General features: G+C 37.8%; 2 long non-coding RNA genes and 1 pseudogene across 4 annotated transcripts; all 3 read left to right on the forward strand.

The window, feature by feature from the left end:
- The first annotated feature begins 12,318 nt into the window (after positions 1–12,318).
- Positions 12,319–15,155, forward strand: LOC148573114 (uncharacterized). Of its 2 annotated transcripts, XR_015905314.1 has the most exons (4): positions 12,319–12,459; positions 12,552–12,605; positions 12,683–12,839; positions 14,971–15,155. It is a non-coding gene; the product is annotated as an uncharacterized LOC148573114 (long non-coding RNA). The 2 variants fall into 2 exon arrangements; XR_015905313.1 differs by lacking the exon at positions 14,971–15,155 and having other exon boundaries at positions 12,683–13,221.
- Positions 15,156–15,618: 463 nt separating this feature from the next.
- LOC148573115 (uncharacterized) lies at positions 15,619–18,753 on the forward strand (annotated as a pseudogene).
- A 761-nt stretch (positions 18,754–19,514) lies between these two features.
- LOC107624494 (uncharacterized) lies at positions 19,515–22,404 on the forward strand. 2 transcript variants are annotated; one of them, XR_001616911.3, is made up of 4 exons: positions 19,515–19,663; positions 19,756–19,809; positions 19,887–20,043; positions 22,175–22,404. It is a non-coding gene; the product is annotated as an uncharacterized LOC107624494 (long non-coding RNA). The 2 variants fall into 2 exon arrangements; XR_015905303.1 differs by lacking the exon at positions 22,175–22,404 and having other exon boundaries at positions 19,887–20,388.
- The last annotated feature ends 1,715 nt before the right edge of the window (positions 22,405–24,119 follow it).

Below are 24,119 nucleotides of genomic sequence, written 5' to 3' on the forward strand. Positions count from 1 at the left end.
GGTGGAAGTGCTTGTTATGCCATGGGCCGAAGGGCCATAATTGTTAATGAATTGGCTGGTTATGGATTTAACCGTGAGCCGGATGGCTGGATTATGCCGTGTGACGGCGGAGCCATGTTTATGGCTAAGTATAAATGCATATATGCTGTTGAATGAATTGTGAATGTTTGCACTTCTACCATCGGAGATGAGGGTTTCCCTGGGTAGTAGCAGTGGCTAGCCACCACGTGCTCCAGGTTGAGACTCGAAGCTCTGTTAACCCAATGTCGTAAGTGTGGCCGGGCACTGTGAAAGGCCCGGATGAGCTCGCCCCCGTAAATATTCACCAGTGATGGTGATGGATAAATATTCACCAGTGAGGGTGATGGATATGGATCATGATTATGATCAAGTTTATGACGAGTATAACTCGAGTTGGGGATGCGCGACAGAGGGACAGTCCAATGGTTAGCTACCAGGACTTGTCGGGTTGGCTCTATAACCGACAGATGATATTATCAGCCACTAGGGACAGGCATGCATCATAAGCATACTACATGAGTTGTTTGAGATTGCCTATTTGACTGCATATTACTTGCTAATTGCCTAAATGCCTTATCTATTCCTAATTGTAAATCTCTTGTCTGATATAACTGTGTTTGCTATATTATACTCCTGCTGGTGGTTGGGAGGTCTGAAGGAATTGGAAAGGGAAGTATTAGTTAGACTGAAGGATCTTTAGTCAGATGCCACTTACGGTTTAGCTTGTTTATAAGCTTTGATATTACCTGGAGGAAGTTCTAGGATTGCCTTCGGCTTTCCTCTATTATTATGTATTATATATGTGGAAGCTGTTACCGTACTGAGGACCTCTGGTTCTCACCCATGCGGATTTTATGGTCTTCAGATGCAGGATGCGAGGCTTCTCGTTGAGGCATGCTGGAGACTTCTGGATTAGCGAAGATCCTTTGTTCTCGGGACTCTGTTTTGGGTTTATATGTTTTGCTTATATACTTTTATCTCCATTACATAATACAAACTGTGATGACTCCTCTTATAGGAGGTTTTGGAGAATAGGTTTCTGTATTTGTGTCCCTTTGGGGTTTCCTTATTTTATTATATGTATATATTACTATGCTCGGACCGGTTATCTTCGCAACCGGACTTTGAGTCTTGATATTCCCGTTTTTAACACTCTTTATATATATGATCTTGCGCTAGCTTATCCTTTGCTCGTTACGTTATCGATCGGAGTGTTGCGAGTTCGAGTTACGGTTTTTGTTTACCCCTTTTTCTACAAAGGCTCCTAGTTATAATCAATTATTCATACTACTATACGTACTAAATTTGGTTTTAGAGGTCGTAATACCTTGCCATCTCTGAATTATAACTTAAGCATAAGTCTCTGTATGGTAGGGTGTTACACTACTGCGGATATTAAAGTTGTTGTGTACTTAACTTACAAATAATAATTTATTAACTTAGTTCTTGTCTGATGCCTTAACGTTAAATTTAGTAAAATTTATAAAAGATTAACATTCAAAAGATTTTCTGCAACCAGGAGCCGAACCTGGAAATTCATTCACTCTCTTAAAGAATTGACCAAAGTTTTATACTACTGCGGACATTTTAGTAAAATTTATAAAAGATTAATATTCAAGAATTTTCCGCAGCCAGGAGTTAAACCCGGAAATTCATTCGCTCTCTTAATGAATTGACCAAAGTTTTATACTACTGCGGACATTAAAGTTGTTGTGTACTTAGCTTACAAATAATAATTTATTAACTTAGTTGTTGTGTGATGCCTTAACGTTAAATTTTTGCCTTGACGTTAAATTTAGTAAAATTTAAAAAAGATTAATTTTCAAACAATTTTCCGCAGCCAGGAGTCGAACCTGGAAATTCATTCACTCTCGTATTGAATTGACCAAAGTTTTATACTACTGCGGACATTTTAGTAAAATTTATAAAAGATTGATATTCAAAAATTTTTCGCAGCCAGGAGTCATACCCGAAAATTCATTCACTCTCTTAATGAATTGACCAAAGTTTTATACTACTGCGGACATTAAAGTTGTTGTGTACTTAACTTACAAATAATAATTTTTTAACTTAGTTGTTGTGTGATGGCTTAACGTTAAATTTTTGCCTTGATGTTAAATTTAGTAATATTTAAAAAAGATTAATATTCAAAAAATTTTCTACAGCCAGGATTCAAACCCGGAAATTCATTCGCTCTCTTAATGAATTGACCAAAGTTTTATACTACTGCGGACGTTAAAGTTGTTGTGTTCTTAGCTTACAAATAATAATTTATTAACTTAGTTATTGTGTGATGCCTTAACGTTAAATTTAGTAAAATTTAAAAAAGATTAATTTTCAAAAAATTTCCTGCAACCAGGAGTCGAACCCGGAAATTCATTCACTTTCTTAATGAATTGACCAAAGTTTTATACTACTGCGGACATTAAAGTTGTTGTGTTCTTAGCTTACAAATAATACATTATTAACTTAGTTGTTGTGTGATGCCTTAACGTTAAATTTTTGTCTTGACGTTAAATTTAGTAAAATTTAAAAAAGGTTAATTTTCAAAAAATTTTTCGCAGCTAGGAGTCGAACCCAGAAATTCATTCACTCTCTTAATGAATTGACCAAAGTTTTATACTACCGCGAACATTAAAGTTGTTGTATACTTAACTTACAAATAATAATTTATTAACTTAGTTTTTGTTTGATGCCTTAAGGAGTCGAACCCGGAAATTCATTCACTCTCTTAAAGAATTGACCAAAGTTTTATACTACTGCGGACATTAAAGTTGTTGTGTACTTAACTTACAAATAATAATTTATTAACTTAGTTGTTCTGTGATGCAATAACGTTAAATTTTTGCCTTGACGTTAAATTTAGTAAAATTTAAAAAAGATTAATTTTCAAAAAATTTTCCGCAGCCAGGAGTCGAAACCGAAAATTCATTCACTCTCTTAATGAATTGACCAAAGTTTTATACTACTGCGGACATTAAAGTTGTTGTGTACTTAACTTACAAATATTAATTTATTAACTTAGTTTTTGTCTGATGCCTTAACGTTAAATTTAGTAAAATTTATAACAGATTAACATTCAAAATATTTTCCGCAACCAGGAGTCGAACCCGAAAATTAATTCACTCTCTTAATGAATTGACCAAAGTTTTATACTACTGCGGACATTAAAGTTGTTGTGTACTTAACTTACAAGTAATAATTTATTAACTTAGTTGTTGTGTGATGGCTTAACGTTAAATTTTTGCCTTGACGTTAAATTTAGTAAAATTTAAAAAAGATTAATTTTCAAAAAATTTTCCGCAGCCAAGAGTCGAACCCGAAAATTCATTCACTCTCTTAATGAATTGACCAAAGTTTTATACTACCGCGGACATTAAAGTTGTTGTGTACTTAGCTTACAAATAATAATTTATTAACTTAGTGGTTGTGTGATGGCTTAACGTTAAATTTTTGCCTTGACGTTAAATTTAGTAATATTTAAAAAAGATTAATATTCAAAAATATTTCCGCAGCCTGGAGTCGAACCCGGAAATTCATTCATTCTCTTAATGAATTGACTTAAGTTTTATACTATTGCGGACAGTAAAGTTGTTGTGTTCGTAGCCTAGAAATTATAATTTATTAACTTAGTTGTTGTGTGATGCCTTAACGTTAAATTTTTGCCTTGACGTTAAATTTAGTAAAATTTAAAAAAGATTAATTTTCAAAAAATTTTCCGCATCCAGGAGTCGAACCCGGAAAATCATTCACTCTCTTAATGAATTGACCAAAGTTTTATACTCCTGCGAACATTAAAGTTGTTGTGTTCTTAGCTTACAAATAATAATTTATTAACTTAGTTGTTGTGTGATGCCTTAACGTTAAAATTTTACCTTGACGTTATATTTAGTAAAATTTAAAAAAGATTAATTTTCAAAAAATTTTCTGCAGCCAAGAGTCGAACCCGAAAATTCATTCACTCTCTTATTGAATTGACCAAAGTTTTATACTACTGCGGACATTAAAGTTGTTGTGTACTTAACTTACAAATAATAATTTATTAACTTAGTTTTTGTTTGATGCCTTAACGTTCAATTTAGTAAAATTTATAATAGATTTACATTCAAAATATTTTTCGCAACCAGGAGTCAAACCCGGAAATTCATTCACTCTCTAAATGAATTGACCAAAGTTTTATACTACTGCGAACATTAAAGTTGTTGTGTTCTTAGCTTACAAATAATAATTTATCAACTTAGTTGTTGTGTGATGCCTTAACGTTAAATTTTTGCCTTGACGTTAAATTTAGTAATATTTAAAAAAGATTAATATTCAAAAAAATTTCCGCAGCCAGGAGTCGAACTCGGAAATTCATTCACTCTCTTAATGAATTGACCAAAGTTTTATACTATTGCGGACATTAAAGTTATTGTGTTCTTAGCTTAGAAATAATAATTTATTAACTTAGTTGTTGTGTGATGCCTTAATGTTAAATTTTTGCCTTGACGTTAAATTTAGTAAAATTTAAAAAAGATTAATTTTCAAAAAATTTTCTGCATCCAGGAGTCGAACCCGGAAATTCATTCACTCTCTTAATGAATTGTGTAAGACCCGGAACTTTTGAAAAGTCTTCTTATGATCAAGTCTCAAATCATATAGTTATTTATAGCCTTAATTTCAGAGATTATTTTATTAAGGATAATTAAGGCAAGTTTTGACTTATGGGATTTGAGATAAGTTATGATTATTATCCAATTTCACAATTATTGGATTATTTTCTATATTCAGAGTATAAAGTTGGTAGTTGTGAAATAATAAGGATTTCTATATGATTTGAATTAAATAAGTAATATTTTCAATATTAATACTGCTACTTTGGAAAATAAGGGATTTAATTATATTACTCCTAATTATTTGATTTAGATATTTTATTGAAAATAATTTGTGAAATTGGTGAGCAAATAGTATTTTCTATATATAATTAGTGTTGGATTTAAATTGGATTTCAATTACTATATTATCCTATTTTTAAGTGAAATTACTAATTTGCCCCTAACCCTAATTTACACACACCTCACCAAAAGCAACACTCAGCCACCGAAACCCTAATCCAGCTACCCTCTCCCCCAAGACTCAGCAGCAGCTGCGCAGCCCCTATGCTAAACACACACACGCTGTTCCTCGAGAAAGAAAGAAGGAAACAAAAAAAGAAAGAAAGAAAGAAAGAAAGAGCGATCTGAGGGAGAGAAGGAGGGGAGGGCGGGCCTTTACCGCTGTCCAACCTGCCGCGCCTCGCCGCCCTTGCCATCACAGAGGAGAGAACACAGGGAAGAGACTGCGCCGCGCGCTGGGCTTCACCACCGCCATCGCGCTGGGATTCACCACCGCCATCGCGCCGTCGTCTGGCCGAGGAGGAAGAAGAGCACCGCGCCACACCGTCGCGTCGCGCCCCGCTATCACCGCCTGTGCTGCAGCCCTTCGCGTTTCGCGCCGCCGTGAGTCGCGACCAGAGGGGAGAGAGAGACCATGAGAGGGACGTGGAGTCGGCGTCGCGCTGGGAGGCACTCGCCGCTGCCGTCGCGCTCTGTCGTGTGCCGTCACTGCTATCTAAGCAGTCATCATCCCCTCCGTCCTGCTGCTCTGGTCCGCCGCCACCACTGCCGGAGGTCCGCCCGATCTGATCTGAAGGGAAGAAAGAGGACCAGGCTGCCGCTGCTACTTGCGTTGTGAGCTGCTGCACCAGCCACCGCCGCAGGTGTCGCCGCTGGAGAAGGGAGCTGCGCCTCTATGTTCCTGGCAGCCGGGAGTGGTTCCGTGACTTTTGGGACCACCGCCGAAGCCTCTGGCTGTTTCTGCCGTCACCGGAGAATCCTGCCGGTAAGGTTTTAAGTATTGGGTTTCGTTTCACCTGAGTTTTCGGAAACGTTACTATCACTGTATATTGATTTCAGTCGCCTGAGTCTGATCACCGTTGCCGCCTAGGATGGCTTCTGGGGCTGCCGCCGAATCGGTTCGGAGACCGCCGCTGTTTCGGTTCAGCCGTTCCTTCGGTTTGGTAAGCGTTTCGATCTGAAAGCCCTCTAGTTACTGCTCTATTATACGTTGAGGAGTTGTAGCATTTGTTGTTATGAGAGTTAATCTCGGTTATTATATATTGCGATTAGAGTCGTTGTGGTTGCTGAGAAAACGGTTTGGAGCTGAGGTGTTGGTAGCCGGGATTTTGATTGTTGATTTCGGGTCGAGGCGGAAAGGACTCTGTGACGCGTTTGAGTTATGGAATTTGTGTTTTGAGGTAGGGCGCTTTCCGAAAACTATAGTTTATTATTGGAATTATTACATATGGATACTGATGTGAGATATGGTGTATTTAGTGATTGTATTTGCCTTATGTATTATTTGATTGACTCGAATGATTATGGATGTTTGTTCGGCTAAATTATTGTGCGGCTTTGTGAAATGTAATGTTTTGGAGTTGATTCTTTAAAGGTTTGAAATATGAGTTTAATCCGTTGAGGATTGGTTTGAATCGAGTCAATTATTTTGATGATGTGAAAGATAGAATACTCTTGAAATTTAGCCTGGGTTGCTTTAATTGATTTGGTTTTGATAAATGACCTATCGCTTAACTGATTCTTTAAAGCTTTGGAAATGAGTTAATTCGGTTGATATTGGTGTGATTTTGAAACGGTTTCTTTGAGATATGCCAATGAGGCGACTGTTGGATTTAGTTTGATTTTGAATTGATTTTGGATTTTGGGCTGTTGGAAAAGGATTGTGGAATGGTTTTGTTGGGACCCGAACCGGGTGGCAAAGTCCAAGTTTTAGGGGAGATGCTGCCGGAATTTCTATAAAATCCGAGTCTTTATTGAAAAGTTGTTTGGAAAAATGATGAGTTAAAGACTTCTACTATTTTATTTGAATTATCAAGAAATGGATGATTCATGCTTTTGGAATGAATTATTAAAGAGGAAATTGTGATTTAGTCTTGCTTCTTAAGAAAGGCATTGTATCTCTTTCAGAAAAAAGTTATTTAGATGAAACTTATGTTTTAAAGCTGTTTTAAATGTGACAAGGGCAATGCCTTTGAATTTGACTTGAGGGTTTCAATTAGAGGAGTTTCAATGACGTTGAAAGAACTTGAATGTCTATTGACAAGTTTCATTTTGAAATGTTTTGGAGAAAGGCTTTAAGTACTCTTGAACTCTGAATTCTTGCAAGACTAAAACAATTTTGAATAGTTGAAACGTTCTAGAATTTATTATGGAGGTTGAAGTTGGTTTTCCTAAGTAAAGGAAACGGCTTGAAAGAAGTAAATGATTACGTGACTCGGTTTGGCTTAGATCTTATTTTATTACTCAAATCGGAAAGTCAAGGTTTTAATGATTTTAAATGAATTTGGCGAAATGAGTTATGCTTTTCTCCCCTAAGGACTTGAGACTCTGCTGAGGAACTTTTGTTACAAAAATCCCATTGTTGGATGGGTGATTTTGAATGATTCAAAAGGAATCTTTAACTTTCCATGGTTTTGGAAGTTTTGGAATGAGGAAGCCGAGAGTGGCTTGTTTTAAAAAGGGAATTTTCCTTGAGTAAAATTGGCTTATGAGCCTGAGATAATTTGAGAAATGAGATCTTTAAAGCCAATGCTGAAAAGAGTTGAAACTTGATTTCAAAGTGAAATGAATTGAGAAAATGATTTATGGCTTAAATGCCGATTTCATGAATTTGATGATTTTGAATGTGGAAGTGCTGTTTTATTGTGAGCCGGAATGGCTGTGTATGATTTATGAATATTGGCTGGTTCTGGATTGAACCGTGAGCCAGAATGGCTGTGTATGATTATCAATATTGGCTGGTTCTGGATTGAACCGTGAGCCGGATGGCTAAGATGGATGTTGATCCATGGCTGAGAATGAATGCATATATGCTGAGATATTGATAATTGTGATTTTGCACTTCCACTATCTGAGCTACGAGTTTCCCTGGGTAGTAGCAGTGGCTAGCCACCACGTGCTCCAGGTTGAGACTTGATACTTTGTTGACCCTATGTCGTAAGTGTGGCCGGGCACTGTGAAAGCCCCGGATGAGCTCACCCCCGTAAATATTCACCAGTGAAGGTGATGGATATGGATCATGATTATGATCAAGTTTATGATGAGTATAACTCGAGTTGGGGATGCGCGACAGAGGGACAGTCCAATGGTTAGTTACCAGGACTTGTCGGGTTGGCTCTATAACCGACAGATGATATCATCAGCCACTAGGGACAGGCATGCATCATACGCATCTATGTGACATTGTTTGGGTGTGCATATTATACTTGGTTTGCCTTTGTGATTAATTGCTAATTGTTCTACTTGCAATAACTGTTTGTTTGTGCTTGCATCTTCCTATTTGTGTTTGTTACTGGGACTTTGTTGGATTGTGGTGATTGGTTGATGGTTGGATTGTTTGGGCCTAGGGCCGTGGTTGAAATGAGATGGACCGATGGTTGGTTTTGGTTGTGTTCTGGTTTGGAAGAATATGAAAGGCTATTTTGGTTCAGCATAGATAAATCGTTTTGAAAGGCTTTTGAGTTTTTGAGAATTGAACTGTTCCTCTTTCAGAAAAGATTTTCAGATTCCTATTTATTGTAAACCGTTGTTTTTGAAAAGAGGCATAAGACAGTTATTAATCACTGGTACGGTTTATTTTATGTATCCTATTACAGTAATTCCCAAAACCCTCTACTGAGAACCCTTTCGAGGATGATGTTCTCACCCCCCTACATTTTTCCCCTTTCAGGATATGGGCGCAGAAGTTATGAAGAGCTTATTTAATTGTTGTTGTGATGCTCTGTATTGTTTTAGTTATGGTTTACTGCACCCTCGCCTTTATCTTGATATAATCTGTAAGAGGGATATGAATTGTATTGGATTATATTTGTAATATTATTTATATATATTTATGTATATATATGGATGTACTCTTTATGAGTTGTTGTAAGTTGAATGGTATTTATGGATGTACGTTATCGAACGAGAGTATCTTTGGGAGCGGTATTGCGGTTTAAAGTTTTAAACAGGCTCATATTTTAGTATTAAATAATATAAGTGTCGTCGTAATGTCCGAGCTATCAGAGTAGCGCAGCCGAAAGCGTGAGCTTTGGTAGTTAGGGTGTTACATTATGGTATCAGAGCAGTCCTTCCTGTAGAGCCTGAGGAATGGACCAACTATGCTTCAGTTGCATACTCTGAGCGTTTGTCATGTATTAGGTCTTGTCGAATGACGAGAATTAGAGCTTTATGCACATGACGATCTATTGATTAACGCTGTTAGTCTTGCATTGCATAATTCCTGATATTAAGTTTGGCCGGCTTAATACTAGTGAATTATGTATATGAGAGCACTAATGGGTTATCATAGATGATATACGAGTTTTGAGTAAAGCGAATCGTGGATTTTTGGGAACGCTAGAAACTATTTCTCGAGGCTATTCAGTTGTGTGTCTTGAATTCTGTTCGAGTCGACCTGTTCTTTCGTATCCTAACTTGAAGTTCTTGGTTGTTAATTCTTTTGAAAAGTAGTTTGATGTTCCACTCTATTCCTCTATTCATATGTGTTCTTGTTTAATCCTAAGTGCATATGCTTGTTTGAAATCCTTGTTGTATCTGTCTTTCTCTGTTTGAGTTTTTCTTGATTCATGTATTCCTTGCTATAGCTTTGAACTTGTCCTATTGCGTCGTGCATTTTAACTCCGGATTCCGAGTCCATTCTTGAGAAATTATTGATTTAGCTTTCCTCTTATTTGACAATGATTATAGCCAATTTTAAGATTTTTATAAAAATTGTTGTTGACTAGATATACACTTATCCATATGTGAAACTGAGACTACTTATACAGTTTAACAACTATTTATTTCTAATACCTCGCTTGTACTTTTACTGGTTTACGGAACTGCACTTACTTTAAAAGTAAATTGACTTTCTAGTAATTTTACTATAGTTCCAATGCACATCTTCATTTGATTATGTATCTGGATATTTTTCAAAATTTTGAAAAGAAAGGATTTACCACTTTTGTCTCGGTTGAGTTTCGTTTGATAAGCTTTACTTAACTTATTTTGAATTGAGTTTGATTTAGCATGCTATATGATTCATGCCATTGTTGTTCTTTTGAAAGTGTTGGACTCGCAGCTTTCTTCTTATGAACGGACTCATTCTCTTTTAAGCTTTCCATCTCCATGAATGTCATGCTTGACCTTGTTTTCAACTAATCTTTTACCTCTTGTGAACATTATCATTGATCTTGGTTTGTCCTCTCTTGTGAATCTCATTCTTATGTGAGTTAGTTTGATTCGTTTCAAATTAGTGAATCGTTTATCCTCTCATTGTCTTACAAGAGTTTTTAGTCAAAAATGTATCCTTGAGAAATTACAAATGATTGAGTTGTCTTTTCCTATGACTTTTGTATTCTTTTGAATCAATTGAAAGCTTGTTTGATGTCTCATGCCTAGTGGATCTTGTTTGAACTATCTTGATTTAAGATCCTTTCTTGTATAGCTTGACTCCTTTTCAAGTACATCCTAATCTTCTTGAATATTATTGTGACATGGTGATTTCAAGTATACTTTTGGAATCTTGTTTTGAATTTTATAAAGCAGATTGAATTCTCTTTGAAGAAGTTCCAAATCGAACTTGTTTTTCAGTTGCTTGGTTATAATTGAAACCATTGTTCAATTTTTGACAAAATTGTTTTAAAGTTGACATGCGCTATTTTAAATGAGGTTTTGGAAAGTTTCCTTGTTTAGTGGAAACCGGTTCGTTTGTAACGCACCACTTATTTCCTTTACCAAATTGTAAGCAAATTTTTATCTCGGAATTTCTTTTCTAAAAAGAGCTTAATTTTCTCTTTCGTACTTGCTATAAATATTATACACGCTTGTTTGAATATGAAATTTTGAGAATTTTGAACAAGCATTTGATTACTTTTGAGTTTTTATGAACTGCTTTTGGTTAAGTTGTGCATCTAATTATCTTTCTAAAATATTTGAGGAAATATTTTAGCTCTTAGCCAAAGTTGTGTGCATTTGTTTTTGGAACTCTACAAAATCTACTTCAACATGAAATTGTATTGAAGTAAAGCCACATTTATGCTTTTGCTACCCTCTTGAAGAATGTTTGTTGCTTAACTTTTCTTTTAGACTGCAAAGTGGTTTTTCCGCAAGTTTTTTACTCTTTCATGAACAATGTATCCGAAAGTATTTGTAATCGTGCTCTTGAGTTCTGTGAGCTTTGTCTTGGGTTCGAGATATTCTTTCCTGTAAACCTCCTACTTCTTCGACTCAATTTGAATTTGTTTCGAACTAAGGCGCTGGTTCTCTTCTTATTGGTCCTATTGAATTTCTTGGATCCAAGGGTTATCTTTGAAGTTGTCAATTGATTTATTTCTAGCAAACTTCATTGCTTGAGCGTCTTTGTTTATCTGGGAATTGGATACATTCTCTTAAATCTATGAGCATTATCCTTGATATTGTTTCTCCGTTCTAAATCTTGTATCCTTCTGAGTAGACTCGAGAATTATTTTGATATCACGTGCGACTTGTAGACGTAGTAACACGATGCGTTAGTTCTTTAAGACGTGATATGTGTATATGGAAGGTGAAGCGGTAGGTGTGTGACGTTATGATAAGTTGTGGGTGTTTTGTCCCTTGCAAACGAGCTTGCGATCGTTAGGCTTATGATCGGATATGGAGATTGTAAAGTGCTTGATGGAGTTGGAAAGTTGAAGCTTTGAGGTTGATGTGAGATTAGTGTGCGGATGTTGAGCACGTCGTTTTAACCCCATCCTGGTTTATAGCCTTTGATGCTTTGCTCTTCTATCACATGATTGACCCATGTTATCTTTTGCATTGAGCCTACTTTGTAACGTTTGCTTTGCAATCACACTCCTACCTTTACATCCTTGTGCTTATGACAATCAAAGTATTTGAAAATCGTATATATGATTATATTTTGAGATATTTTGTTTCTTCCTTAAATCTGTTCAAGGGCGAACTGATATATGTAAACCCCGCTAAAATCGGTATATAATTAGTCAATAAATTGAATTTTCGATAGGAAAATTAAATATGCAAAACTAATATCAAAATAGGATAGAGCTCGGCAAAACGAGAATTTTGATATCACTTTCGAAAAATTTGGCCCAAAATCGGACCGGAAGGACCGAACCGGTTGAACCGGGCCCCGAACCGAGCCCGTGGGTCCAACCGGACCCAAACACTTAAAGAAGACAGCAGCTCCTTCTTCCCCCATTTGCATGCAACGCAGCAAAACAGATTTGGGGAGGAAGAAGAGCCCCAAACCCTTAACCTCCTTTGATCCACCATAACTCTTCCGTCCGGGCTCCGATCGCCGCACCGTTCGCGGCCACGCGCTCAGCGCGTCGAGCTCTACCTTTCTATCCGAACAATTTCACTGGTAAGCCTCCTATTAAGTTTAGAATTCCTATCCCTCTTTCTTTGGTAAACTTGGAAACCTATGGTGAATCTTGTCCAATTTCTATGTTCTAGGTTCAAGTTAGCTTCCGGAACTTGTGGGCTCAAGCTATTGAGCATATGGGTATGGTAAGAATACCCTAACCCTAGCTCAATCTTGTTTTTGGTAATAGAAAACTGAATTGGAACATATATATGTGTATTAGGTGTAGTTTAAGAGGGTGTTTATGCATTGGACTTGAATTTGGATTACTTGGAGCTTTGTTGGTGACAAGGCTTACTTTGGGGCTGTTTGATTGAGCTTGGAGGGGCTGTGATTTTGTGTTGAGAGGCTGCCTTGGGTGAATTAAGTGATCGGCCAAGGTATGGTTTAAGTTTCGCACGTTTAATATTTACGGTGTTGTGAAAACTTAGGTTAGAGGAACCATAGAATAAGTTGGATTGTTTGTTGTATTTAATGATTAGCCTTGTAATATTGTTAGAATAGATTTGTTAGTGAATTTATATATTATAATTATGAGGTGTGAAAGTTATTAATGGTGTGCTCTTATATTTATTTATGATGGATTAGAATTGGTGTTTGTTAATAAGGATGTAGAGTTGTGTTGTGGTGGTATTGTATATACTGTAACTAATTATGTAATGATCGGAATTGCATGAGACCAAGTTTGGGCTAAACTTGGAAATATAAGGAACTAAACTGGAAAATTTGGGACCTTTTTGTTAAATATACAATTTATGGCAAATTTTTAAAGTTAGGTTGTTAAATCTGTCCAGCAGCAGAAAAGATCAAACAGGGCAGCAACTTATTTGTCTTGCTGCGACTTCTACGAGTTGAGTTTTGGAGCGAAACCAATTTTGTTATAAAATTTGATTAACTTGCTTTATTTCTCTAAAATTTCAGAATTTTAAGAGTTGAGGATTGGGAGCTGTGAATTTTGAATATTGGTGGTCAAAACTGAAAAGAAACAGATTTCAGCAAGCTATGCATCAACTTCCAATGCTTGTAACTCTTAGAATTAAATAAAAATTGGGTTGCAACCAAGACACACTTGTTTTTGGATGAGCTAGGGGTTCTCAAAACAAAATTTAGCTTAATTGGAATTTTGTAATAAAAGTTATTCCAATTGAAAGGTACTAAGCTTGTTGGTTTTTAAAACAGATTTTGTCTCATTTTTACTTAACTTCCAGGTAATGTAACTTTTTCATTAAAAATGGTATTGACTCAGAACCAATTGAGAAAGAAACCTGGATAAGTAAAGTTTAACTACATTAATTTTCAAAGTCATTGGATTTAACTTGAATTTTATATTGAATTTTGAATATCACATGCTGCTGCTGTTTTTCTGGTTTTATGCACTGCAGAGCAGTCACGGTTTCTCCTTTATTCCTGAGGCTAGAAAAATCAGAAAATTATGATATTTAGTTTGTTAGAAAGCTTATTTCAATATGAACGCCTGGACATAAAGTTTGTGCAATTCCGAGTTCATTTGCTATATTAGAAACAGAAAAGAAAATAGAGTGTCAAGGATGTCTTAGTGATAGTCATGAGTTCGAGAAGTTAAAGTTCAATCCTCGTGTGATGTGATTGATTTAATGTTAGAGTTGAGTTGATTTTAAGAGTATTCGATATTAAGAAGGATGAGAAGATTTTGATAAAAAGTTTGGTCAGGACCCGGAAAGGGTAAACGTAATGAATTATAAGGGAATGATGATGAAAAATGTGAAAGGGAAGTTGTTGATAAAAGAAGTTAACCTACCATGGCTTGAGGAATGATTAAATAATGATTATGATTATGAAATGGCTTATGAATGATGATATCTGAGATACGAGTTTCCCTGGGTAAAAACCGTGGCTCGCCATCACGTGTTCCAGGTTGAATCTCGATACTCTGTTGACCCTACGTCGTAAGGGTGACCGGGCACGTATAAATTCCCGGGTATGGATAGCTCCCATTGAGTGATTTTATGAAATATGAATGTGAACTCTATGCATAGACTCTTGGGGATGCACGACGGGGGACAGTCTAAGGTTTTCGGACTTGTCGGGTTGGCTGGATAACCGACAGATGGGCCCCATCAGCCATAGGACAGGCATGCATCATATGCATTTGTTTGTATTGATTGCTATGCATTTTCTGGGTATGCCTAATTGATATATATTACCCGCTATTTGTTATACTTGCTATTTGTACTATTTGATCATTACTTGTGCGTGAACTTGTTTGGTTGCTTGTTTCTGTTGCCTTCTGAATGATGAAAGGATGGAGGAAATGGTTTGGTGTTAGGTTAAGCTTGAACTTGAGTAAGTTAGGCAGATTTAGAATACCTACCCCTGTTTATGGCTTCTGTTTAGTACTTAAGTTGGATAATTGAATAACGGAGTTCTAGGATTGCCTATGGCATTCTCAGGACCGTATTTCTTATGCGCGTGGCACTTTTACCATGCTGAGAACCTCCGGTTCTCATTCCATATTGTATTGTTGTTTTTCAGATGCAGGTCGAGAGGCTCCTCGCTAGACGTCTGGATCTTGGGAAGCGAAGTAGTCCTTGGGTGTATTTTGTTTTTTTTTGGTTGTATATATGTATATATTTGTTTAGCTTACTCTCCAAGTAACTTGTGTATGCTGCTCCTCTTAGAGGTTGAGGGAGAGATAGGAGTTTATTTTGGTATTTTGGTATATTTTGGGGATACCTATGTATGTTCATATGTATATATATATCCTCTGGCCAGCCTTAGCTTCGCAGGCTAAGTCAGGGGCTAGTTATGCTGTTTCCTTGGCTTTCCTTTATTCTTTTGCTTAACTTTATCATGTTCCTATTAGGTTTCTTACCACGCAAGTAATCCTTTCCTGAGCGTTGCGCTTTTTGTTTTGCGATTTTTGTTTTACCCATTTTTCAAGGCTCCTAGTTAAGTATCTTTTCTCTATTATTATATATATATATTACTATTTTTAGAGGTCGTAATACCTTACTATCTCAGTCTTATGACTTAAGCATAAGATTAAGTATAGTAGGGTGTTACATTATGGTATCAGAGCAGTTCGTTCCTATAGAGCCTGAGGGACGGACTGATTATGCCTCTGGGCATACTCTAGGTGTCTATACATGCTATTTAGGGTATCTAACTGATATATGAGGCATGAATGTTCATGAGCATGCATTTGGGACTTTGAAATGCTAAACTAGAGATATTGAGACTGATCACCTTGATATCACTTGTTTGGTGTGAACAGGAACCAAATGGCATCTCGTGGGCGCAGTCGTGAGCGTAATCGGGATCAAGGACGGAGAGCTAATGAGGTAACCATACCAATAGATAGTTTGACCGATATCGTGACCGCAATGACGAGTGTTGCTACTGCCATTGGTACAGTTGCGGCTGCGACCATCCGAGTAATGGGTGGAATGGAACCACAAGCTGGAACTGGCAACAATGATGATAATGAATATGAAGGTGGACATAATGCTCCGAATACAGGGGTACCACTTAGTTATCTGGAGCAGGTTAATGTGGGTCAGACAATGGGAGAAAGCTCAAGGAGGGCTGAGGTAGCAAGAAGTAATTACCGAGAACCCTTCACAAAGAAAAAGGGAAAGATTACACCGAGGAGCTAAACTTTCAAAAAGAATCGCTTTGTCGCTTCACATTCTCAGTACTGGAGCAATGACCGAAGGAACGATAACCGTTCGGATCCGAATGCTAAAGGGAAAACTAGTACTCAACTGGATAATTTAAGGTGCCCAAGGTGCAAGAAGTACCATCCAAACAGACCGTGCAGGGCCGGATTAGGCGTATGTTACAAGTACGAGAAGTCGAGGCATATAGCTCGAGACTGTCCACACAAGAAACGCCAGGATGCAGTCGAATCCGATCTTCAAACCCGAGGTAATCATAAGCTAGCAGTTGAGTTTTTAACTACCTTGCGTATCATTAATATATGTATGATCCATTTGTGAAGCACGACAAGTTTTGATGATCGTGGAGTCCGAACCGATGGTTAGTCGAAGACTACTAGTTGTTAAGATAGAGCGATACTTAACTAACTTAGATGAGTGACTAGGTTCTTAAAGGATGAGAGTCAAAATGACGCAGTGGAATCAGGGTGGTTAGACTTTTGAAGGTTAAGGATTAAGTGACGTAGTGGAAGCAGGTTGGACCATATCTAAGGAATCAGGAGTGTTGAGGGTTACGCGGAGTTATTGTTTGGAATTTAGTGACGGTGAAACTTTGAGGAAGAGGAGTAGAGCGAACACAACCTTTAGATGTTAATTGTTCAGAGGTAAGTGGAGATGAAACCAAATCTCTATACGAGAGAGTTTCTAAGACAATTCTTGAAGGTGTGTCAAAACTTCCATTCCAGAGAGAAGCGAGTTTGCGATAGGCTTAGTACCGAAAATCGGATTAACTTCAATCGCACCACAAGTGAAGACATCATTATAACCGGTAGAATTTAGGATTGAGTGGAAGGGAGTACTAGAAGAGGGAATCACCTAACCAACTATTTCTTTGTGGGAAGCATCGGTTATGCTGGAGAAGAAGGAAGAGAACGGTAGGAAACCTTATGCAGAGAGAGTGTGCTAACGAACCTTCGCGACTCGATCTAATCCTTCTTTTGAAACCTACATTGACATTCGATCCGGAGCTCTTCCTAAATAGCTTGACTACCTTTCTAACTTTACTCCTTGTGCACATGAATATTATTTCTTCCAGGATGAGTCTGAGCTTGTCTTGGTATAAGCGCGTAATCCTTGAATCTTGTGTGCTCGCTATTACTAGAGTTGCCCCTATTCGCAAACCATGTTCTTCAGAGTCAGCTGAGACTTCTTTGACTCTGTACGCTCTATTCTTCCTACCAAAGGTCTCTAATTTGAACTCTTTTCTTGAGATGCACCTAGGTTCCTCTCCTTGTGTATTCCATCATTTCGGTATAATCCTGAACAACCGTGTACAAAATTTCCTTTTTGACTCATTACGAACACCGTTTGTATTGCTCATTCATTTTTCGAGCTTAATGTCCTTTTGAAAATCAACTCGAGCCTATATTAGTATCAGGTATAAAATATAGTTGTGGCTGTGGAGATGTTGATTCCTTAAAAGCATGACTTTTGGATACGGAAGATGAAGCAGGTAAGCGTGCACCGTCAAAAAGAGTTTTGGAGTTTTAAATTCTTGTCGACCACAAAGCCTATGATTAGTTTAATGCGCTAGAAATACACCGGTTACATAGATACCCGAATATGAAGAGAGCTTTCAAACTCCAAGAGAAGGATTAACCCCAAATCCAGTAATTAGAATACCCGAACTTATTTAACAACTCGGAATTAGTGCGATACATTACCAGAAGGGTTTAGGATACGTGTAAATACAACATCGTGAAGTGGTAACGGATGCCCTGAGTAAGAAGTTTCTGGAGAAATGCTTGGATATAAATTTCGGAGAAAGGAAAGCTAGATAAGTTGGAACTTTAAATTGAATATTAAGGATATAGCTAAAGGAGTCAAACTAAATCTATTGCGGTTTTAAAACATAGCAAAGACAAAATGCAGGAAGCGTGAGGGGACGATAAAGACCTACCGAGGATGTCGAAGTCTGGCAAACGAAAGGGAACTAAGAAAAGATTTATATGTTTAATGTCGAAATAGAGATTGTAAAGTCAAAGACTTAAAGGAGTGCAATAACGGTGATAAGGGGCTACTAAGAGTACTGAAACCGGTTGAATCCAGAAGACACCAAGAGAGGGTTATGTGTTGAGGTCGGAAGTTGAAATAAGAAACTGTTGTTCGAAGCTTACAGGAGAAAATTTTTGAAGTTACCTTGAGATTTCTAAAACCTACCACGAATCAAAGAAGATATTTTGAGCAGACAGAAATGAAGAACGAGGTGGAAATCTATGTGATTACAAGTTTGACGTATGAGAAAGAAATGAAAGACCACCAGAAACTGTTCGAAATGCCACAACCGTTGAAGGTTCTACAGTAAAGATAAAAGGGAATAGCCATTGATTTCATAATAGGTTACCGAAGACTAGAACAAAAGGTGATACTGTTAGGGAACTGTGGATCAAGCGACCAGGCCCGTTTTGCCCATCGGAGTAAACCACTTATTGGGGATATCAAAGAGACTATACATCAGGGAGAAGGTGAGACTTCACAGTATGCTAAACACCTTTGAATTAACCGAAAACTGGAATATCAAACGTCTTAGTTCCTGAATTTGACAGCCGAAACAACAGAGGAAGAGTTACGCAAATCTAAGTTAGAATTCTCACTATGAAAGCCGACAAAAGAGTTAGGAGGATCTAAGAAGAAGACTTCTCAAGTTGGAAGGAAGGGGATACCTATTTCTGAAGATCACTTCAATGAACTAGAATCGGATAATCAATCAAACACTAAAAAGCTAAATGCCTATCACATCGGACAAGTGGCGTATAGGATCGCTTTACTACCACATTGTTCGAACCTGCATGACGTGTTTCATGTATCGCAGCTTCGTAAATACAATTTTGATCCTAGTCATGTCCTAAAGCCGGAATTAATTCAAGTGAGAGAAGATCTGACGTTTCCAATAACTCTCGTTAGAATTGATGATACCAGCATTAAGCGTTTACACGGAAAAGAGACTTTCTTAGTGAAAGTAGCTTGGTGTTGGGCTGGTATTGAAGAATATACCTAGGAGCTTGAGATAGAGATGCGGAAGGACTACCCACACCTCCATTCAGGTAACGCACTCTGAATTTTGAGGACAAAATTCCTAATTAGGTGGGTAGGATGTAAATCCCGCTAAAATCGGTATATAATTAGTCAATAAATTGAATTTTCGATAGGAAAATTAAATATGCAAAACTAATATCAAAATAGGATAGAGCTCGGCAAAACGAGAATTTTGATATCACTTTCGAAAAATTTGGCCCAAAATCGGACCGGAAGGACCGAACCGGTTGAACCAGGCCCCGAACCGAGCCCGTGGGTCCAACCGGACCCAAACACTTAAAGAAGACAGCAGCTCCTTCTTCCCCCATTTGCATGCAACGCAGCAAAACAGATTTGGGGAGGAAGAAGAGCCCCAAACCCTTAACCTCCTTTGATCCACCATAACTCTTCCGTCCGGGCTCCGATCGCCGCACCGTTCGCGGCCACGCGCTCAGCGCGTCGAGCTCTACCTTTCTATCTGAACAATTTCACTGGTAAGCCTCCTATTAAGTTCAGAATTCCTATCCCTCTTTCTTTGGTAAACTTGGAAACCTATGGTGAATCTTGTCCAATTTCTATGTTCTAGGTTCAAGTTAGCTTCCGGAACTTGTGGGCTCAAGCTATTGAGCATATGGGTATGGTAAGAATACCCTAACCCTAGCTCAATCTTGTTTTTGGTAATAGAAAACTGAATTGGAACATATATATGTGTATTAGGTGTAGTTTAAGAGGGTGTTTTTGCATTGGACTTGAATTTGGATTACTTGGAGCTTTGTTGGTGACAAGGCTTACTTTGGGGCTGTTTGATTGAGCTTGGAGGGGCTGTGATTTTGTGTTGAGAGGCTGCCTTGGGTGAATTAAGTGATCGGCCAAGGTATGGTTTAAGTTTCGCACGTTTAATATTTACGGTGTTGTGAAAACTTAGGTTAGAGGAACCATAGAATAAGTTGGATTGTTTGTTGTATTTAATGATTAGCCTTGTAATATTGTTAGAATAGATTTGTTAGTGAATTTATATATTATAATTATGAGGTGTGAAAGTTATTAATGGTGTGCTCTTATATTTATTTATGATGGATTAGAATTGGTGTTTGTTAATAAGGATGTAGAGTTGTGTTGTGGTGGTATTGTATATACTGTAACTAATTATGTAATGATCGGAATTGCATGAGACCAAGTTTGGGATAAACTTGGAAATATAAGGAACTAAACTGGAAAATTTGGGACCTTTTTGTTAAATATACAATTTATGGCAAATTTTTAAAGTTAGGTTGTTAAATCTGTCCAGCAGCAGAAAAGATCAAACAGGGCAGCAACTTATTTGTCTTGCTGCGACTTCTACGAGTTGAGTTTTGGAGCGAAACCAATTTTGTTATAAAATTTGATTAACTTGCTTTATTTCTCTAAAATTTCAGAATTTTAAGAGTTGAGGATTGGGAGCTGTGAATTTTGAATATTGGTGGTCAAAACTGAAAAGAAACAGATTTCAGCAAGCTATGCATCAACTTCCAATGCTTGTAACTCTTAGAATTAAATAAAAATTGGGTTGCAACCAAGACACACTTGTTTTTGGATGAGCTAGGGGTTCTCAAAACAAAATTTAGCTTAATTGGAATTTTGTAATAAAAGTTATTCCAATTGAAAGGTACTAAGCTTGTTGGTTTTTAAAACAGATTTTGTCTCATTTTTACTTAACTTCCAGGTAATGTAACTTTTTCATTAAAAATGGTATTGACTCAGAACCAATTGAGAAAGAAACCTGGATAAGTAAAGTTTAACTACATTAATTTTCAAAGTCATTGGATTTAACTTGAATTTTATATTGAATTTTGAATATCACATGCTGCTGCTGTTTTTCTGGTTTTATGCACTGCAGAGAAGTCACGGTTTTTCCTTTATTCCTGAGGCTAGAAAAATCAGAAAATTATGATATTTAGTTTGTTAGAAAGCTTATTTCAATATGAACGCCTGGACATAAAGTTTGTGCAATTCCGAGTTCATTTGCTATATTAGAAACAGAAAAGAAAATAGAGTGTCAAGGATGTCTTAGTGATAGTCATGAGTTCGAGAAGTTAAAGTTCAATCCTCGTGTGATGTGATTGATTTAATGTTAGAGTTGAGTTGATTTTAAGAGTATTCGATATTAAGAAGGATGAGAAGATTTTGATAAAAAGTTTGGTCAGGACCCGGAAAGGGTAAACGTAATGAATTATAAGGGAATGATGATGAAAAATGTGAAAGGGAAGTTGTTGATAAAAGAAGTTAACCTACCATGGCTTGAGGAATGATTAAATAATGATTATGATTATGAAATGGCTTATGAATGATGATATCTGAGATACGAGTTTCCCTGGGTAAAAACCGTGGCTCGCCATCACGTGTTCCAGGTTGAATCTCGATACTCTGTTGACCTTACGTCGTAAGGGTGACCGGGCACGTATAAATTCTCGGGTATGGATAGCTCCCATTGAGTGATTTTATGAAATATGAATGTGAACTCTATGCATAGACTCTTGGGGATGCGCGACGGGGGACAGTCTAAGGTTTTCGGACTTGTCGGGTTGGCTGGATAACCGACAGATGGGCCCCATCAGCCATAGGACAGGCATGCATCATATGCATTTGTTTGTATTGATTGCTATGCATTTTCTGGGTATGCCTAATTGATATATATTACCCGCTATTTGTTATACTTGCTATTTGTACTATTTGATCATTACTTGTGCGTGAACTTGTTTGGTTGCTTGTTTCTGTTGCCTTCTGAATGATGAAAGGATGGAGGAAATGGTTTGGTGTTAGGTTAAGCTTGAACTTGAGTAAGTTAGGCAGATTTAGAATACCTACCCCTGTTTATGGCTTCTGTTTAGTACTTAAGTTGGATAATTGAATAACGGAGTTCTAGGATTGCCTATGGCATTCTCAGGACCGTATTTCTTATGCGCGTGGCACTTTTACCATGCTGAGAACCTCCGGTTCTCATTCCATATTGTATTGTTGTTTTTCAGATGCAGGTCGAGAGGCTCCTCGCTAGACGTCTGGATCTTGGGAAGCGAAGTAGTCCTTGGGTGTATTTTGTTTTTTTTTGGTTGTATATATGTATATATTTGTTTAGCTTACTCTCCAAGTAACTTGTGTATGCTGCTCCTCTTAGAGGTTGAGGGAGAGATAGGAGTTTATTTTGGTATTTTGGTATATTTTGGGGATACCTATGTATGTTCATATGTATATATATATCCTCTGGCCAGCCTTAGCTTCGCAGGCTAAGTCAGGGGCTAGTTATGCTGTTTCCTTGGCTTTCCTTTATTCTTTTGCTTAACTTTATCATGTTCCTATTAGGTTTCTTACCACGCAAGTAATCCTTTCCTGAGCGTTGCGCTTTTTGTTTTGCGATTTTTGTTTTACCCATTTTTCAAGGCTCCTAGTTAAGTATCTTTTCTCTATTATTATATATATATATTACTATTTTTAGAGGTCGTAATACCTTACTATCTCAGTCTTATGACTTAAGCATAAGATTAAGTATAGTAGGGTGTTACAATATAGAATTTCTTTCATTTTGTATCAATTTTTGAGGGCGAAAATTTTTATAAGGTGGGTAGGATGTAAGACCCAGAACTTTTGAAAAGTCTTATTATGATCAAGTCTCAAATTATATAGTTATTTATAGCCTTAATTTCAGAGATTATTTTATTAAGGATAATTAAGGCAAGTTTTGACTTATGGGATTTGAGATAAGTTATGATTATTATACAATTTCACAATTATTGGATTATTTTCTATATTCAGAGTATAAAGTTGGTAGTTGTGAAATAATAAGGATTTCTATATGATTTGAATTAAATAAGTAATATTTTCAATATTAATACTGCTACTTTGGAAAATAAGGGATTTAATTATATTACTCCTAGTTATTTGATTTGGATATTTTATAGAAAATAATTTGTGAAATTGGTGAGCAAATAGTATTTTCTATATATAATTAGTGTTGGATTTAAATTGGGTTTCAATTACTATATTATCCTATTTTTAAGTGAAATTACTAATTTGCCCCTAACCCTAATTTACACACACCTCACCAAAAGCAACACTCAGCCACCGAAACCCTAATCCAGCTACCCTCTCCCCCAAGACTCAGCAGCAGCTGCGCAGCCCCTATGCTAAACACACACACGCTGTTCCTAGAGAAAGAAAGAAGGAAACAAAGAAAGAAAGAAAGAAAGAGCGATCTGAGGGAGAGAAGGAGGGGAGGGCGGGCCTTTACCGCTGTCTAACCCGCCGCGCCTCGCCGCCCTTGCCGTCGCGGAGTAGAGAACACAGGGAAGAGACTGCGCCGCGCGCTGGGCTTCACCACCGCCATCGCGCCATCGTCTGGCCGAGGAGGAAGAAGAGCACCGCGCCACACCGTCGCGTCGCGCCCCGCTATCACCGCCTGTGCTGCAGCCCTTCGCATTTCGCGCGTGGAGTCGGCATCGCGCAGGGAGGCACTCGCCGCTGCCGTCGCGCTCTGTCGTGTGCCGTCACTGCTATCTGAGTAGTCATCATCCCCTTCGTCCTGCTGCTCTGGTCCACCGCCGCCACTGCCGGAGGTCCGCCCGATCTGATCCGAAGGGAAGAAAGAGGTCCAGGCCGCCGCTGCTACTTGCGTTGTGAGCTGCTGCACCAGCCACCGCCGCAGGTGTCGCCGCTGGAGAAGGGAGCTACGCCTCTATGTTCCTGGCAGCCGGGAGTGGTTCCGTGACTTTTGGGACCACCGCCGAAGCCTCTGGCTGTTTCTGCCGTCACCGGAGAATCCTGCCGGTAAGGTTTTAAGTATTGGATTTCGTTTCACCTGAGTTTTCGGAAACGTTAAAATCACTGTATATTGATTTCAGTCGCCTGAGTCTGATCACCGTTGCCGCCTAGGATGGCTTCTGGGGCTGCCGCCGAACCGGTTCGGAGACCGCCGCTGTT

Source organism: Arachis ipaensis, chromosome B2, assembly GCF_059453495.1.
Source record: "Arachis ipaensis isolate K30076 ecotype BB chromosome B2, ASM5945349v1, whole genome shotgun sequence".
Lineage (NCBI taxonomy): Eukaryota > Viridiplantae > Streptophyta > Magnoliopsida > Fabales > Fabaceae > Arachis > Arachis ipaensis.